The sequence below is a fragment of the Oryza sativa genome, chromosome 4 (assembly GCF_034140825.1).
Source record: "Oryza sativa Japonica Group chromosome 4, ASM3414082v1".
Classification (NCBI taxonomy): domain Eukaryota; kingdom Viridiplantae; phylum Streptophyta; class Magnoliopsida; order Poales; family Poaceae; genus Oryza; species Oryza sativa.
In genome coordinates this window covers 8,997,322-9,015,272 of record NC_089038.1, presented here as the reverse complement: position 1 = coordinate 9,015,272, position 17,951 = coordinate 8,997,322, and the positions used below count along the sequence as shown (strand labels likewise).

The following is a 17,951-nucleotide window of genomic DNA, read 5'->3' as shown; positions in this document are numbered from 1 at the left end:
AGAAAACCTGAAAAATGGATTAATATGATTTTTAAAGAAACTTTCGTATATAATATTTTTTTAAAGAAACATATATTTAGAAGTTTGGGAAGTGTACGTGTGGAAAATGAGAGGTAGAAGTCCGAAAAGCCAACCGTTGAACATGTGTTTGTGAAGTTGTGTTCGCTTTGTGTGTTGTTGTGTACACTTTGTCAACATCTACTGCCTTTTGTAAAATTTTCTATTGAAAAGTTGCTGTAAAAAATTATATTAATCTGTTTTTATTTTTTATTTTTCAATAAATATTTAATCATGTGCTATTGAACTATCATTTTCCGTGCTAGAGGGAACGGTTCACTACAACTGAATGAAACGAACGCAGTGGGGTGCCTTCTTGGCTTTTCATCGAGGTTTATATAGGTTCCAACAAAATTTGAATTTTAAAACATAGTTTTAATATTTCTTTTTTTTTATTTTTCAACCTTAGTATTTTAATTACATTTTACGTGGACTCTTTTAGTATTATTTATTTTTAATCCGAAATTTAAATCTTTCTAAATTGTATTTCTACCTCAACTCATCTGTCAATATTAATATTTTTATTTTTTATTTCGCATTTCAGATTTACCGTAAATTATTTTTCTACATGGACTGTTATCTTAGTATTAATTTTTTTCTTTTGAATACAAAGTTAAAAATGTTTAAAATACATTTCTGTAAGGTTTCTTCCTTTAATTTACTTTATTTTTTGGGTGAATTTTGTATATTTCTACTTGGACTATTTTTTTTTTCTAAATTGTACATAAGGATGAACTATTTTCTCACTAATAATTATTTTTAACCTAAAATGAACATATTTCGGAATTAAATGATATGTGGACTCTTTTTCGTTATGTTATTTAATTTTAATTTATTTAAAATATTTTTAAATTTTACTCTACATAATATCTTTTCTCCGTAATATTTATTTTTATCCACATTTTTGGTAATTCATATATTTTTACACAAGCACTTTCTCTTAGTGTTAATTACTTTTAATTCAACTTTTAGATGTTTCTAAATTGTTTCTACATGAACTCTCGTAATGGCTCTGTTCGGCTGGCTAGGTTGCGGCTGCGCAGCAGCCACCAGAAACTGTTTACAGTGTACCCACAGGAACAAGAAGTCCGACCGGCTGCCGAATATGCCCAATGATATTATTTTTGTTTCGTTATCCGTATTTCAGATTTTTCTATATTTCTATAGATTGTTCTTTCTGCATGGACTCATATCTCAATATTAATTGTTTTTAAATTTAATTTGAATTTTGGTTTTTCTTAAATTGTATTTCTATATAGAATGTTCTTTTAATTTTCTTATTTTCTTTCGAACTTCTGATGTTTTAAATTTCATTTCTCCACTGAGTCTATTTTTTATTTTTTATAGTGAGGGAATTTACAGACTGTGAAATAGGACATGGCAAGTCCTTTTTATATTACTTTATCAAGTTGATGGATTATATAAACGACTAGACAGAGTACGACATCAGATCATGCGTGGATCACATCTTTTACATGCTCCCTCCGTCCCAAAATAAGTGCAATTTTGTACTATTCATCTTCAACGTTTGACCGTTCATCTTATGTGAAAATTTTTATGATTACTATTTTTATTATTATTAAATGATAAAATATGAATAGTATTTTATGTGTGACTATTCTTTAAAAAAGTTTTTATAAATATTTTAAATAAGACGGACGGTCAAATGTTGGACAAAGATTTACATTATGTAATTAACTTAAATACAGTACATTTCCTGGAATACTTGATTTTTTTAAGTAGGTAGGTGTTTAAATTAATTTAAAAGTAAAATAAGTGTGGAAATAAAATGATATGACTAAATTTAATTTTTATGAAGTTCTCCATGATTAATTACACTCTCTGAAATTTTCTTGAAATTTTCATATCTCAATTGCTAATTTTTATAATACAAACGCCAATTTAGCATTTATTTAAACAAAAATCTAAATAAAAACTTTCCATTCTCTCCTGGCCAATTTCAGCTCGTTTCCTTCCTCGGCCCGCAGCCTAGCCGGCCCACTTTTCTCCCTTCTCCTCCCCTCCTCAGCCCGCATAGCGCAAGTACGTATCCGGCCCAACAAGGCACTACAAGTCTAATCATCCCCCCGTTCTTTCTTTCACTGTCACCAAGTCTAATCAGCCTCCCCTGCTCCTTCTTTCACTGTCATGTGGGCCTGTGCTACAGGGTCGTCTCCTACCACCATCCGTATTGCCGCATCTGCCTGACGACGCCTGAATCCGCCTCCTCTGTGAAATCCGGCCACATCCATGGAGATAATCCGAAATTGACTGAGGGGTTTTGATCCTTATCTTCTCCCCTGTCCGTTTTCCCAAGAATCAAAGTGTCGGAAGAGAAACCCTAGCTTTGTAGTCCGAGTCTGTTTCTCTTCAAAACCGCGCACGCATGTCCCGAGAGTGAGGGAATCGGATAATACGGATGAAAAAAAAGTGTGACTAAAGGAAAAAAAATGAATCTTTTAATTAGATATATAGATGTAGATATAGACTAGCAAAAGTGCCCATGTGTTGCACCGGGTGATTACGTATATTGACCAAAAGTGTTGGTTGGTTTAGCAAAAGTGCCCGTACCTTGCAACAGGAAGCGTACATATCAGAAAAATATGCAATTAATTAAAATACAAATTCGCTGAAATATTTGGTATTTTTAAGTAGGTATATGTGTATAATTAAATAAATTTACAAGTAAAGCAAGTGTGAGAAATAAAATGACATGGTTAAATTTATTTTTTTTTAAATTCTCCATGATTAGTTACGCTCTTTGAAATTATATTGGAATTTTCAGAGCTTAATTGCTAATTTTATTAATACAAACATCATCTAACAATTATTTAATTGGAAGAAGAAAGGAAATACTTCCTTTTAGGTTTGCTTCGAAATAAACACATTCAATAACTATAATTGTAATGCTTCTGAAAAAATGTGCACTAAAAATGAACTTATTCTCTTTTTTTCGGCCTGAGGGACCAAAAATAGACTTATTTCCGGCCCTTGCCGGTCGGCCCACGGCCTTTTGTGCACGTGTGGGCTCACTTTTCCTCCCCAAGGCCGCAACCTGGGCTTAGACCGGATAAGAGGCCTCACTCTCGTTCCCTCTTGGGCCGATTTCGGCCCGGAGGACACCGGCCGTCCGATCTCTGGGGTTTTGATCGGACGGCCGAGCGTCGATAGTGGGGAAACAAAACCCCCTCCCTCTCAGCCGCCGAAACCCTAGCCCATTTCCCTTCCTCCCATCTCACTTCGCCTTCGCCGCCCTCCCCTCCACGTCCCCGAGCGGTGGCGGCACCCTCCCCCCGAGCGACGTCGGCGGTGGCGCCCCCCCTCCTCCTCTCCCTCTCGGGTCGGCGGCGGCGGGTTGGGGGTGGCGTTGCAGCGGCTCCCTCCACCCCCTCTAGGCTCCCTCCTGCGGCAGATCCGGCGGTTGTGGCGGCGGCTGCGGCTCCCTTCTCCCCACTCGCCTCCCTCCTGCCCCAGATCCAGCGGCGATGGCAGTGTCGGCGGCGTCGGCGGGTGGGTCCGTCGGCGGTGGCGGCGGTCGCAGGCTAGTGGTGGCTCCCTCCTCCCCTCTCGCCTCCCTCCCGCCCTAGATCCGGCGGCGATGGATCCGGCGGCAGTGGCAGCGGCGTCGGCGGCGCCCCCACCACCCACGGCTGCATCGGCGGCACCCTCCCCCATCACCGGCAGCGGATCTAGCGGGAGGGGAGGCGCCCCGCGAGCGGCGGCGACGGCGCCCCTCCTCCCGCGAGTGGTGGCGGCGGCGGAGTCCTCCCCCCACCACCGACGACGGCGGCAGCGGCGCTCTCCCCCACCACCGGATCCAGCAGGAGGGGAGCCGCCGGCGGCCAACCGTCCCTGCGGCGGCGACGGCGGTGGTTCGGCAACGACGGCGGCAGCGGCGACCCCCTTCGATCTATTTTTGGTTTTTATATTGATATATATGTGTATATGCATCATGATTTGTGTGATTGAACTCTGATTGTGATTGTGATTTTTTTACGGGGTTTGATTGGATTTGGATTGGTATTTTGGGGGAGAGGGAGGGGGCAACGAAGCAGGATGAAAAACCGGTGTGAGAAAAATACGAATATTTATATTAGTTATAGATATGAGCGACAATATTCAGACGTAACTAAAAGAGCAGAGCTTAATTTGAAACAAAACAACCCACCTTTGAGTAGGACAGTAGGTACAATTATAGTTGGTGGGGCGCAGGTCGTGGGTGAGTTTCGACCTAATCTGTTCACGGCCGGTGGGCGCGCATCGACGAGCTAGCACATGCATGCTCAACGCATTGTTCGCTGGAATCGTACGTCTAGGTCTAGCTGGCAATATCTCGCGGCCAGGGCTGTCCTACAACATCCCATGCATCCAAGTCATTGTGGCTAGTCTCTGGATGACGACGATGATCTGGCCGTTGTGGATAGGACGCACAAAGAATCACGTTGGACCTTTTGTACAATTATTAATGTACACGAGCAGGACATAAAAGTATTAGGGGATGCCTATATGTACATATACTTATAAAAAATACGCTTGCGTTGCAATGGGTAAAAACATTTTTGGATCGCTATATATTATTCAAACAGGTGGAGCACGACCCAAGGGATCCCTACGTCATCTTCTCATGTCCTTAAATAGTTAGGTACCGTTCAGGGTTTCTCGGGTTTTGTTTAGATTAAAGTTTAGCGTCGCTACTTTGCCGTCCAATCCTATGATCGGTTAGAACGCCGGTTTGCTCGTTACGGAACCCTAGCTTATCATTTGTATTCAATTCCTATTTGCAATATCAGATTTCTTTTATCTTGTTATTACTTATTTCTTCGATTTGCCTGCAGGAATAGAGTTGATTTGCACCGGCAAGATCAACAACCTACGGAGAGATGTATCGATCGCTAAGGCGCAACGCAACATCTTGTATGGTTATAGTCAAGTTGTCAACGTTTCACACAAATCATAGTTATCTGAACTCATCGAAAGATCGGGCCAACAACAACCCTGAGTGTCTCGAGTGAAGCTCAGGGTTCATCAGGTTCAGTCAGGCAAAAAAAAAACCGAGCAGATTAATGTCACGCCCGGAATTTCTATCCAAAATTCCAAACGCTTACATATGTGTGAACCCTCGTCCAGGAATCAGCCGAGGCACACAATAACAAATTGATAATAGAGTACAATTATTGCTCTAGTTAATAAGCGAATAAAATGTCATTACAGAGGTAGATAGTTCCTGTCAATCAATAAAGATCTAAGCAGCGGAAAATAAAATAAACGGCGCAGACGACTCCACTCCACAGGCAGCTTGACCGGGGCTACACCTAATCCTCCACACCATCAGCATCATTGTAGAACTCTTCCTCTGATGAATGATTGCAAGGTGAGTATATGACATACTCAGCAAGTCACGCAGCAAATATGCAAGTGCACAGGATAACAAAGTATGGCATAGTATAGGGCTCATTTGCAAAAGCAGCATTTAGCAAACATTTGAGAATTATAAAACAGTTAAGTGATAATTAAACAATATTAATCCAACACTATACAACATACCCTGTTGCATAGGCCCAACCATTCTGAACAACCATCCCGGCTGCACAGTTCTATCTCCAAACCAGGAATATACCATTCCAAACCAGGAGCTAATCAAATTATTATCAGTTATAGCATCTTCTATTATGATGAGAAGTGTGAGACTAATCACGAAAGACATTGTTAGACCCGCCCATAACCGCGGGCACGGCTATTCGAATAGTTTTACTCTGATCAGAGGTGTACCAATGTACCCACAAGACACAGCCCCACATCATGTCACCATGTGCCTCAATACCACCACGGTACCTCGGAAAGGAGCTGTGACAATACCCCTTGCATAACACAATCCACCGCAGCGCACCTTTCCTGGATCATAATCACCCCCTTATAAACAAGGCATGGACTCCCCAGCGACCCCTGTGGGCTTATCTCCGCCACTTCTCAGTCTGGTGCCCCGCAATGAACCATGCTATACAAAAGATAAAGCCGTTGCCCACGCTGGCTTGTGGTTGGCACGGTTAATGTTTCACAATCGAAACTCGTGAACCGGTCCTTAATTGTCATGAGCACGACTCTCAAAACCATGTGCTCACAACCCACCATTATCAGGTTTTAGTTGGCAAGTAATTAATTAACCAATCACGATTGACCATCGTGAACTATCATCAAGCCATCATTAAATAATAGTGAGTCATAAGTTATCCCAATTGTGTGCTAATGTTTCTAAGCATAGCTAAGCAATCACATCTAATATCTAGTCGAACCAATATATATAGCCCAACTAGTCAAGTTAAAATAACCCAAGGTATCAAGGAATAAAGTCATCAAGTACAAAAGGGCCATAACAAAGAATAGGTTAATTCCACCCAATGACATTCGAAAATAGATGCAATAGTTGAATAGAAACAATAGCTTTAAATAGGATCAACATGCTCAAAGGGTTGTTTGGGATCTGTGTGACTTGCCTTGCTGGCCTTGGAACTCTTCAAATTCTTCTCCTGCGAAAACAGACTCTCCGGAAACGTCGGAATCTAAACAGAAAAGAGCAAAAACACCAAAACAGCATATAAATAAGCATGAACAGTACATGTGGGTATTTTTAACATGTAGATCTCAATTTTAGAAAAATTTAGAGACTTGAACCAACTAAATCCGAGCTAAGATGATTTAGTTATGAATTTCTGAAGATTTAATCTATTAGAAAAACAGGAAAAAGAAAAACGATGATGACGTCATGATGACCTCATCAATGGCCGGACCAAGATGGCGACCTCGCCGGAGATTGGATGGTCGGCTGCGACTTTGGAGGACATGAACACGTAGAGGACGACGAGACGAACCCAACGGTACTCACCCTCGAACCAAACGACGAACGACGACGGCCGGCGACGAGGTCTAGCGGCGGCGCGGCTTCGGTCGACGGCGGCGACGGGGCTCCGGTGATCGGCGGCTCCGGAGGTCAAGCGGCCGGGCTTCTCCACCCTCCCGCGCACCTTACGGCGGTGACGGCGACCGGCGGCGACGACGGAGGCGGCGGCACGACGCGGATGGAGCTCGGCCGGCGACGACGGCGGGGTGGAGCACGTGGCGGCGGCGCTACGAGGCACGGGAGACCACGGGATAGGGGCCAAACGAAAGAGGAGGACTAGGGGGTCCTATTTATAGCCTTGGATTGAAGAGATCGGACTCCTCCCGCAAGAAATCGATCCGGGAAATCAAAAACTCGGTTTTGGAGATAAACTCGAAAACGAGTTCGATTCGGATAAGATACTCAACGATTAGCTCCGATTTTTGGGGGTAAAGATAGAGGAGGATAAGAGGAATATTTCCCCTCAACTAATTTTAGAAAAACACAAGGGGAAAGGTCAGATTTGGAGGAGAAAAACCGAGCCAAATCGGTCTCAGTTCGGCTGCTAGAGGTAGAAGATAAACAGTGTCGAGGGAGGCAGATTAGCCTTTTCGTCTTGGGCTGGCTGAAAACAAAGCAAAGAAAGAAAGAGAAGGGGGGAAGCTCGGCTGGGCCGACTTGGGCTGCACGGCCGTGCACACAAAAGAGGGAGATGGGCTGGAAAGGGCCCAAGACTAGGAAGAGGATTATTATTACTTTTCCAATTAAATTAATCAATGAAATGATCTTTGAATTGTTAAAAATACTTCCAATGCTCAAATAATTCCAAGAAAAATCTTGAACATACTTGGACACTCAAAGTATTTAATGAAATTTTATCTGGCCCCATTTTATATTGGAATTTATTAATTAAAATTAGATCTTCTCTTCCAGGCTTTTAAAATAAATTCTAATAATTCCATTTAAACAACAATTTATATATTTAGAATTTTTAGGGTGTGACAATTAAAAATAATCCTTACGGTGTGCGCACACTCTTCTATGTGCGAAAAAAAACGCTAAGAAAAATAGGGAAAAAACAGCGGATGAAAAAACAAGGGAAGAAAGGCGACGGAAAAAAAAGCGGATTGCAAAAAACCAGAAAAAAGGCGAAAAAATGATGAACAGAAAAAACAGATGGAAACAAACTTATGGAAAAAAAGGAAAAAAGTGGACAAAATAATGGGAAAAAATGACGGAAAAAGAGATGGATGGAAAAAAAGAAAAAACAGCGGAAAAAAGACGGACGAAAAAAAGAAACGGAAGACTTACATATTTTTTATTTTATATATATATATATATATATATATAGGTGTAGATACATATATATGTTGAGGGAGATGGTGAGATCGAGCTCCTTCATTGATCTCCTGGTCCAATTAGCTGCTCCTCGAACTTTCTCCAACACGTTACAAAACCACCTTATCTCTATGACCACATCTGAAATATTGGCTGGCATATATTGACGAAGTTATCACAAACGTCTTATTGTTGATAAATACATCGTATTTCACTGAAAAAAATAATTAGAAGTAAATACGAGCACCCTCATTAAGTCTAAGACTTAAACCTGATTGAACAAGCTCCACCATAAAAAAACGGTTGATTTTTGCTCATTTTACACTCCTCACATTTTCAGAACCTAGTAAAACATAAAATTTTAAAAATAATATTTATGTGACAAAAACAATTATAGTTTAGATGAACCACATTGTAATTACTTGTGCACACCCTCGACGATGGAGAGAGTTGACAAGCTGTAGCGCGGCCCACCTGCAACTTGCGTGCTCCATGCAGCTAGCCGATCTTTCGAAATCAGGTGGTCGCCAATGGCCAAGCTCATGGAATGGAAGTGAAAGTACATCTACCCTTTAAGTTGGGTTTTGTCGACGAGTGATACTCGCGGACCGGATGAATGGAGTATTGGGGTACGTTGGAACAGGGGTCTACGTAGTACGACATCAAAACAGACAAAAGACAAGGATTATACTGGTTCAGAGTTTATATGGGATTGACGATGATGAGAACAGATTACAAAGAGAGTAACCGAAACAAGCGGTACCGACAAGATCGTAGGCGAGGGATTCGACGAGATCTTCCAGCGAGTTGGCTCCGCGTACTCTGGCTTCGTAAACTCTGGTGGGTGTATTGGCAATGAGATTCGATGCCCTTCGCCTCTCCCTAGGGGTCCTTTTTATACCGTGGAATACCTTGACCCCTAAGTAAGACTTTCTCCCCTCCGAGTACGACTCCGGCAATTTATTAACTCATAGAGATATTTTCCATAACTTGAGATAAATTTCTAACGGCGTATACGGAAACGATCCGTACACGTGAAGATATAACTTTTCGGTATAATTCATAAATCATAGGATAGAGGGTATGCCTTATCCGTTACCCTGACAGTAGCCCCCGACTTCAACTTAAATGAATTCAGGTTATCGCACGCAACTTCTGCTGATAACGCGTTGTCGTACTCGCTAGGTCAATCTCGGTTGTCTAATCGTAGAGACATTGAGCTATCGACAACACTTACAGGGAGCCCATCGATGCGAACTTTGAATTTAAATTGAAGTCTGAACAACGGCCTTTAACGTGCCTCATGAAATTTTGGCGACAATCTCTCCCCTTTCCTCGAAATACGAACCGTTAGGTAGTGCGCCAATTTAATGGAATTTTGGGATCCATTTCGAGTCCGCCCGCTAGAAAAACCCTTACTATTCTCCGGCTCTCTCGGACTCTCCGTTTCCCCAATCTTCGACACTTTCCACCGGCGATCCTCTTTCGGCGACCTCCTTCCAATGGCAGACCTTGACCAGTCTTCCTCCGACGTGGCTGCGTTGAAGAAGCTGTACACTGAGGGGGCTGTCCCTCCAAAGCAGATTATGGCGAGGGAAGCAGGAGGTACTAATCCTTCCCCCATCCTAGGTCGTATCGTAGTTGTAGAGGATTTCGTCCGATGCGGTTTTCTACCTCCTCCTTCCGAATTTCTTTTATTGGTCTTGAACTTCTACGGCCTTTCTCTCTTGCACCTAAACCCCAATTCCATCGCTTTCTTGAGCATTTTTGCTCACCTCTGCGAGGCCTACATTGGGGTAGTGCCTTTCCTTTACTTCTTTCGCTTCTTCTACGAACTCCGGTGGATCCGCTAATCGGGTTTCGGGATGTTGTGGGTTTCGCCTTCGTGAAGGCATGAAGGCGAAATACATCCCTCTCCAATGCCACACATCCCGGAGCCATTGGAGATCGAGATGGTTCTCCCTCGAGCTCAAAGAACTCGACCCGGTTCTTGTTGTGCCCGAGGTCCAACCGGAGTGTTCCGAGGACTGGACCTCAAAACCTCCATTGACACCCTCTCTCCAAGCCTTTGTCGATGCCGTGAGCGAGCTTCGCGAGCGAGGACTGACCGGCTATGAAGTCGTCGAAGACTTCGTTAGTCGTCAGATCCAACCGCTGCAAGCCCGCGCTCATCCCGCATTGGACTACACAGGAGCTGAGGACGTAACTCGAATTTCTTCGTGGGGTATTCGTCCTTGTGTTGTATCTTCTTCTTGCTCTTGATGTTGAATTTGCAGACGAGATCCAATCTTATCTTCTTATATCTTCGTCTGTTTCAGATCTTTCTGCCGACATCGTGACGCAGCGGGTCAAGGAGCCATAGCTCTCGGCCTAGCAAGAGCAGACTTATGACCCGGTAATCAGACATTATACCAGCATCAATACAAATCCCAGAAGGTTTAACTACACAGATTATACTACTTATGAATAAACTAAGACTGGTACTCATACTCTATGATTGGAATAAAGTGCCGTACTTGTATAAAGAAGAATATTATATTGATAAATGGAAGTCTTACAAAGAAGAAAGGAAAAGCTATAGAACCTTTACCGAACTCCCTTAAGCCTCCGCAAACTTGGAACTATTCTAACTCTACTCCACTAACACTACTACTAACTTTGTAGAGAGCTTTGATCCTTGCTTGAGTGTGTGTTGAAAGTGAAGGAAATGAGGTCCTTAAATGGGCAGGTATGACGATTGTAGAGCATGGGAATTATCGGAAATGCCCCGCAACCGCCATCAGGAGTTCATCCAAAGCGTCCACACCAAACTCCAGCCTGAACGACTGTGATGGGGGTTCGGCCGAACCATGATCTGGCCCAAATGGCCCAAGTTTTGCCAGGCCGACTCCTCGTTTGCTCCTCAATCCAAAACATGGAATTTTGGGCTTAATTGATCATGTCTTTTCTGAGTTCTCAACCCATCTATCCATAAGTCTGATCCTCAACAGCATCTGATTGATCGTTTGTCTATTTTCTATCGATTCTCCTCTATTTATATGTGCTTCTCCTACATGCATGTTAGTAGCATAGTAGATATTTTATTTGGAATTATGCATTGCAAGCATAGCTAGTCTTCATACATTGGGTAATATTGACGGTCGAAACTGATCGATAACGACCGTCAACAAAACCCCCCAAGCTTGAACCTTTGCTCGTCCCGAGTAAAGGACGAAAGGAACAAAGACTTGGTTGTTGATCAGGAGTTGCTGCAATGTTGTATATCTCAAAGATACAGATGCAAGGTATGGGTACTCTCTCTCAAATCAAATAAGTTTGGCGCGGTGGCTTACCCTTATACCTAATTCCCGCGAGACACTGCCTTTCCTTGTCTTGAGCGATTGTGAGACAGAACAACAATTAGAGCACTAATAACCCAATCTTTATTCAACTATCATTCCAGAAGTTTTCCAAATGATTTCCAAATGATTTTGCAAAAGAAAGCCAAGTTGCTGAAATGATTCTCTCGATCACTCAAAGTGTATGAATGTGGATTCCTTACCAAATTTACCTTTTTGATTCCTACTCTAAGGTTGATATGTGGAGCTTGGTAGGGATCAAACATGGCATACTTGTATTCTCATTTATTACTAAGTCAAAAACTTGGACTAAAATAGATGACAAATCATACTCAAGATCAACATCGTGCAAAGTGTGTGTGAATAATATGGTGGAAAATACGATGGAAAACAAAATGTGGATAAAAAAATTCTTCTCCTTTGTGCTTATGCTTTTCCTCAAAAATATCCTTTAATTTTCATAGAGAGGGTATGGCTACTTTTTCTCTCTCTTTTTTTTTCTTTCATGCTCCAATTTTGGAAGAGCAGGAATTTATTATCTTTCTCATAGCCATACCTTTCCCTCCTTTTTTTTCTTTTATTTTTGCAAAGGATTTTTCTTTGGAAAGGAAGCATGGATGGAGAGTTTATTTGTGGATAATGATGACATGGATATGGTGGATGATATGGATGCTATCTTCCAGTCTATAAGCTTAGCATATGTGTGCATATGTGGGTGTATGATCTTGATCATAGAGCATGAAAAGTATCTACACAAGTCAGAACGATTTGACAAAGTTCAATGGAATTACAAGTAAGCATAATGTATATGGCTTAATCAATATGAATATTTTTCGCTCTGGTAGGAATTTATATCAAGTGAGTAACTTTCAAATTTATCATTTTGAAGAATAAAACATCCGGAATTTAAGTCAAACTTAGAGCAGGTTCATAGAAACTCTTATTTACTATCTCATATCTCGCAACAACCTAGACTCAGATTAGCAAAGTGCAGCTCATTTACCTCAGGTTCCCGGATAATTGTTGGCTACTCTTATTCAATTATTGAGAGAGTACTTAACCATGAACCCATATATGAGAGATATAAAACAGAGCAACTATTCATCATTTCAACATGAAGAACTAAGCATGTCTTACCTAGCATATTAAATCTAACCTAGCATATTAAATCTAACCTATCTTTTTGGTATTTTTAGTTTTGCAAATTTTTATGTTGTTTTCATGTTTATAAATGCAATGAAAAAATTTAAACATGCAATTTGAAAAGGGAAATATGCAATGTGATACAAGTTACCTTAGTAGGGGGAGAGGCATCTCCCCCCCAAGCTTGCTTCTTGCTATGGCTCATGGCAGGGATCAAATCCCTGGTAGCGGTGAAACGTTTACCAATCAGCTTGCTGTTGTTGCATCATAGTGTTGAAGTTTGCGAGCTGTGCATCAACAGACTGCTGCCATTCCCTTGACTGTACCACATGATCCTTCAAGGTGTGTTGCTCATTCCCTGCCTACAGTTCTAAGTGTATCCATCCTCCGGATGAGTTCTCCCAGATCCCCTCGAGAGGAGACTGAGCAATGCATCAAGAGGATGGAGGTAGACCACTTGAACTGAAGGAGCACGAGTATCCCTAGTGCAGCTTTCCGGCTCATGCCACCAGTCGTTGCTAGCATCCGGCCAAAACGATCCTCCGGCGTCATGTTGCAGGATTTGGGTCCAACCGGGGACATCCGCGGTCGGGTCCCAACAGTCTCCGTACATCTGCACTGGTGGCGAAGAGGAAGACGCCTCCTGAGGTGCTCCTCTCGCCATTCGTAATGTTTCTTTGTGTGGGACATCACGAGGCAACTCTGCTTGGAGTGGAATGGTTAGTTCTCAGCAGTTATACAAATGAAACTCCGGGTTAGATAATGGAATCTCATTTGTATAGCCGGGAAACAAAAATCATTTGGACCATGTTTGAGTGTGTGGCCTTGAACCAAATAGGTCTCATCAGCATAAGAGCGGGTAGCAGGAATACAAGACATTTGCACATTAAGCATAGTCACAACTCTTCGTGCTAAACGAGTCACCAAAGAAATACACTCAACAGGACCAGACAACTTCACATTTTCTAACATGTGCAAGCATCCTATGCAACAGCCCCAAGGTAGGATTATGGATGTCACTAGTTCTAGGCTTTTTATAGGATGAGACCCGAAATACTTTGCCAAAACATACGCTTGTTAAAAATCAGGAAATGCATTCCTGAAATTAACTTTGCATGTTTTGTCAAAGCCTAGATGCAAGCTAAGGTCTTTCCAAGGAAGGTGATATTCCTTGCAGAATAACCGGAAAGTAACACCATCGCCTACCTCTAGCAAGGCACATAAACATTGCATGGTAAGCAAACGGGAACCCGGCTCGTCTACACATGCAAATTTATCCCAACCTATAGCACGCCAAACAGTATGAAACTCAGCATCCATATCTATCCTTTTCAGATGGTCGAGTCATAAGCTCAGGTCTGAGCACACGTTCGGTCTTTCAGCATATGATAGGTTTGCATTTCCTGGTCGCCCACGAGGTCGAGATCGGAGTTGTCGTACAGCCTCGGTGGAATGTACGCCTCCTCCATGGATGCATCCGTGGAAGAAGGTGTACTTGGCTTATCGTGTCGGCTTGTCCGTGAGCTACAGCAAAGAGCAAGAATACAAGACTACTCGGACGGGGGTTAAGCAAATACCTGTCGATTAACCTTGCAGCAAACTAAGGCAAACTTGTATATGCAAAGTGTCTAAACTAAGTGCAGTGAATTTGAGGCAAGCTTGCAAAACTTTGAATGAATTTTGAGAGCAAGGTTTTGAGAGGGAGTGAAAATGAGTTAAAGTGGTGTGACTTCCCTCTCCCAGCCGAGCTGCATTTATAGTGCATGGATAACGGCTAGTAATGGCATGTGGGCCCCACTGGACGTTACCCTACAAAAATTTGTAGCCAGCCGGTTTCAGGTTGGTGGGGTTCGGCCGAACCCCTAGTGGACCAAACCAGCCTCATATTTAGCCATTGGGTTCCAACGACTAGTGTGAAGGTGGTTGTGCAAAATTTTTCCAAAAATTGCATTTTATTTTGCTCACAAAAATTCATTTGAAGAAATTGCCTCAAATTCAAATCTCAATGTGCATTTGAAAATTCAAACATGCTTTGATGCAATGGAAAATAAATATGAGATAACTACCAATTTACTTGTTGGCAAGGGCGACGTCGTTTCAGGTCCGACGAGCACGACTGTACCTCCAACGCATTTTGCTCGATGAGGCACCCAGTTCCGAAGGTACAGGAACGGGTGCCTTCTCCTTAACCCGCCATACCGGCAGCGGCTTCTTTGAAACTGGGAGCTCATGTTGACCTGACCTGTATTCCCGGCTTCTTGGATGCCAACTTAAGGTACTTACGGTTCCTCGTTTCTTCCTGCTCCAGGAAGTTCATCATGAAAGTGTTGAGGCTATCCGTCCTTCGGGATTTTACTTTGACCTCCTTTGGTTTGGTCCGTTCTTGATCTACCCCATGGAGCAATGCTCCATCCTTGGTCTCCTTGTGGACGATACCCGTTGTTGGTGTTAACGAGCATGATGTTCTCACGGGTTTTCGGACAATCCATCCAGAGTGACCAGTATTGCAATAGACCTCACATGTCGTGTGAGAGTCCAGGGCCTTAACGGTACCCTGCTTGGCATCCTTCTCATTGTTGTCCAGTCTCTTTCATAAGGAGATCCAACTGAGCAGCTAGCATTTTCATCCCCTCGATGGTGTACATGCCGCGTTGACGGGTTTGGAGTCGTTCCTCGCTCCATCCCATATTTGAGAGCCTCTTCTCAATCAGATCAGTTGGCATCTGACTGTCTTTGAGAAGGGTGCTCCTCCAGTAGCAGCGTTCAGTTGATCCCGGGACGAGAGGGTTAATCCGTTGAAAAATTCTGCAGGATGAGCCACTCGTCCATCCCATGATGAGGACGGGTGGTGACGTACTCCTGCAGCCTTTCCCAAGCTTTAGGAATGGTTTCATCCCTCGTCTGCTGAAAGCTGGATATTCTTCCACGAAGAGCATTGGTCTTGCCTATCGAGAAGAATTTTGAGAGGAAAGCCGTTGAGCAATATTTCCGGGTATTCACTGTTGCACGGTTGATGTAGAACCACTGTTCCGCTCTCCCGAGGAGGGAGAACGGCAACAGTTGGGGTCTGACTCTTCTGATGGTATACATGCTACAGCTTTCCAGGAACCGCTGCAAATGAGCACTTGCATCCTCCTTAGGCTTGCCGCAGAATGGGCAAGCCTGCGCAATCATTAATTTAGCTAGTCTTCAGATCAAAGTCACCATCTCCCATGCTGACTTGGGTTCCAACTGGCATGTTACCAGCAGGGGGAGTAACGAACTTGCAAAGTGCCTTCTCAGCCATATCGTGCAATTCTGGTGGCGCAGAATTGGCTAGTCTGGTTGCCGATAGGGTAACCTTGAGGATGAACAACACGGGGTGGGCTTCACTTCACTAGTGACTCCAGATTTGAAATTGGTCGGCAGATCAGAACCAGTCCTGTACTACCCTGTTTTCACATAAAAGAGAAAGCAAACAAGGTTTGCCTACAAAGGACAATGACTTATATAGAGGTAAATATAAAATTATTAGCTAGTAGTAAACTCTTAATCATTTATCTTCCCCGGCAACGGCGCCAGAAATGCTTGTTGGTTACAGATGTGATCCGCAAGCGCACGGATATACCATTGTAGCATTTTACCTGGGAGTATTCCAAGGTATCGTATTTGTTTAATCCCAAGGGAAGATATGATAAGAGAGTACTATGCTAATAGTTTATATATTATTTGTATACATCAAGATCTATGCAGGGGTAAGTTTAGCTTAAGGGTAGAGTGACACACAGCTAAGGATTTATCTAACTCCTACATTTCCTAATTATAGCTAAGTGGCATTAGGTTTGATATGTTCTATTCCTGTACTTCTAGTATACAACATCTTAGTATATTCTAACTAGTATACACCATGTAATATAACCCCTTTAACAATGCATCATAGCTATGCTAGCTATGCCCTCCCGATGCATCGCAAAGTTACCCCGGGTTGCCGAGTTTATTACGACAACCTGTCATAACCCTCCAACCGAAGTAAGATACGGAGGCTTATCCATTCCCAGGAAATTGTATGTAGGAATATAAACTGCGGGGGAGACTCCCGTACTGAGCTGTCACCATCAGCGGCCTGCAAATCACCTAGAGAATATACCACCAAAAAATGATAAGCGATAACTTAAGCTCCATGCTTAAATTACTACTTATTACTCTACAGCCTTGCAATCGGAGCAAAGCACCTCAGTCCCTGGGCCATAGCTCTTGGCCTAGCCAGAGCAGACTTATGACCTGGTAATCAGACATTATACCAGCATCAATGCAAATACCAGAAGGTTTAACTACACAGATTATACTACTTATGAATAAACTAAGACTGGTACTCATACTCTATGGTTGGAATAAAATACCATATTTGTATAAAGAAGAATATTATATTGATAAATGGAAGTCTTACAAAGAAGAAAGGAAAATCTATAGAACCATTACCGAACTCCCCGAAGCCTCCGTGGACTTGGAACTATTCAAACTCTACTCCACTAACACTTCTACTAACTTTGTAGAGAGCGTTGATCCTTGCTTGAGTGTCTGTTGAAAGTGAAGGAGATGAGGTCCTTAAATAGGCAGGTATGACGGTTGTAGAGCATGGGAATTGTCAGAAATGCCCCGCAAACCGCCATCAGGAGTTCATCCAGAGCGTCCACGCCAAACCCCAGCCTGAACGGCTCTGATGGGGGTTCGGCCGAACCATGATCTGGCCCAAATGGCCCAAGTTTTGCCAGGCCGACTCCTCGTTTGCTCCTCAATCGAAAACATGGAATTTTGGGCTTAATTGATCATGTCTTTTCTGAGTTCTCAGCCTATCTATCCATAAGTATGATCCTCGACAGCATCTGATTGATCGTTTATCTATTTTCTGTTGATTATTCTCCATTTATATGTGCTTCTCCTGCATGAATGTTAGTAGTATAGTAGATATTTTATTTGGAATTATGCATTGCAAGCATAGCTAGTCTTCATACATTGGGTAATATTGACGGTCAAAACTGGTCCATAACGACCGTCAACACTCCTCTTGACCCAAATCTGAAAAAGGGGTTATAAGAGCAAGGGTGAGTATTCACAATACCTAGCAAGTTACTATGGAAATATGTTATGCATTGGCATATAGTAGAGTTCTTTGAAAAAGGCAATAATAAACAATCTGGAAGTATAGAGCAAGAGTTTATAAA

General features: G+C 42.6%; 1 long non-coding RNA gene and 1 other non-coding gene across 2 annotated transcripts; one reads left to right on the top strand and one right to left on the bottom strand.

The window, feature by feature from the left end:
* Window positions 1-5,101: 5,101 nt before the first annotated feature.
* On the bottom strand, window positions 5,102-7,531 carry LOC136355980 (uncharacterized). Its single transcript, XR_010740592.1, has 3 exons — window positions 6,938-7,531; window positions 6,549-6,614; window positions 5,102-5,410 (listed from the first exon to the last, which is right to left on the bottom strand). It is a non-coding gene; the product is annotated as an uncharacterized lncRNA (long non-coding RNA).
* Window positions 7,532-15,577: 8,046 nt separating this feature from the next.
* Window positions 15,578-15,684, top strand: LOC112938864 (small nucleolar RNA R71). Its single transcript, XR_003242184.1, has one exon. It is a non-coding gene; the product is annotated as a small nucleolar RNA R71 (small nucleolar RNA).
* Window positions 15,685-17,951: the final 2,267 nt, after the last annotated feature.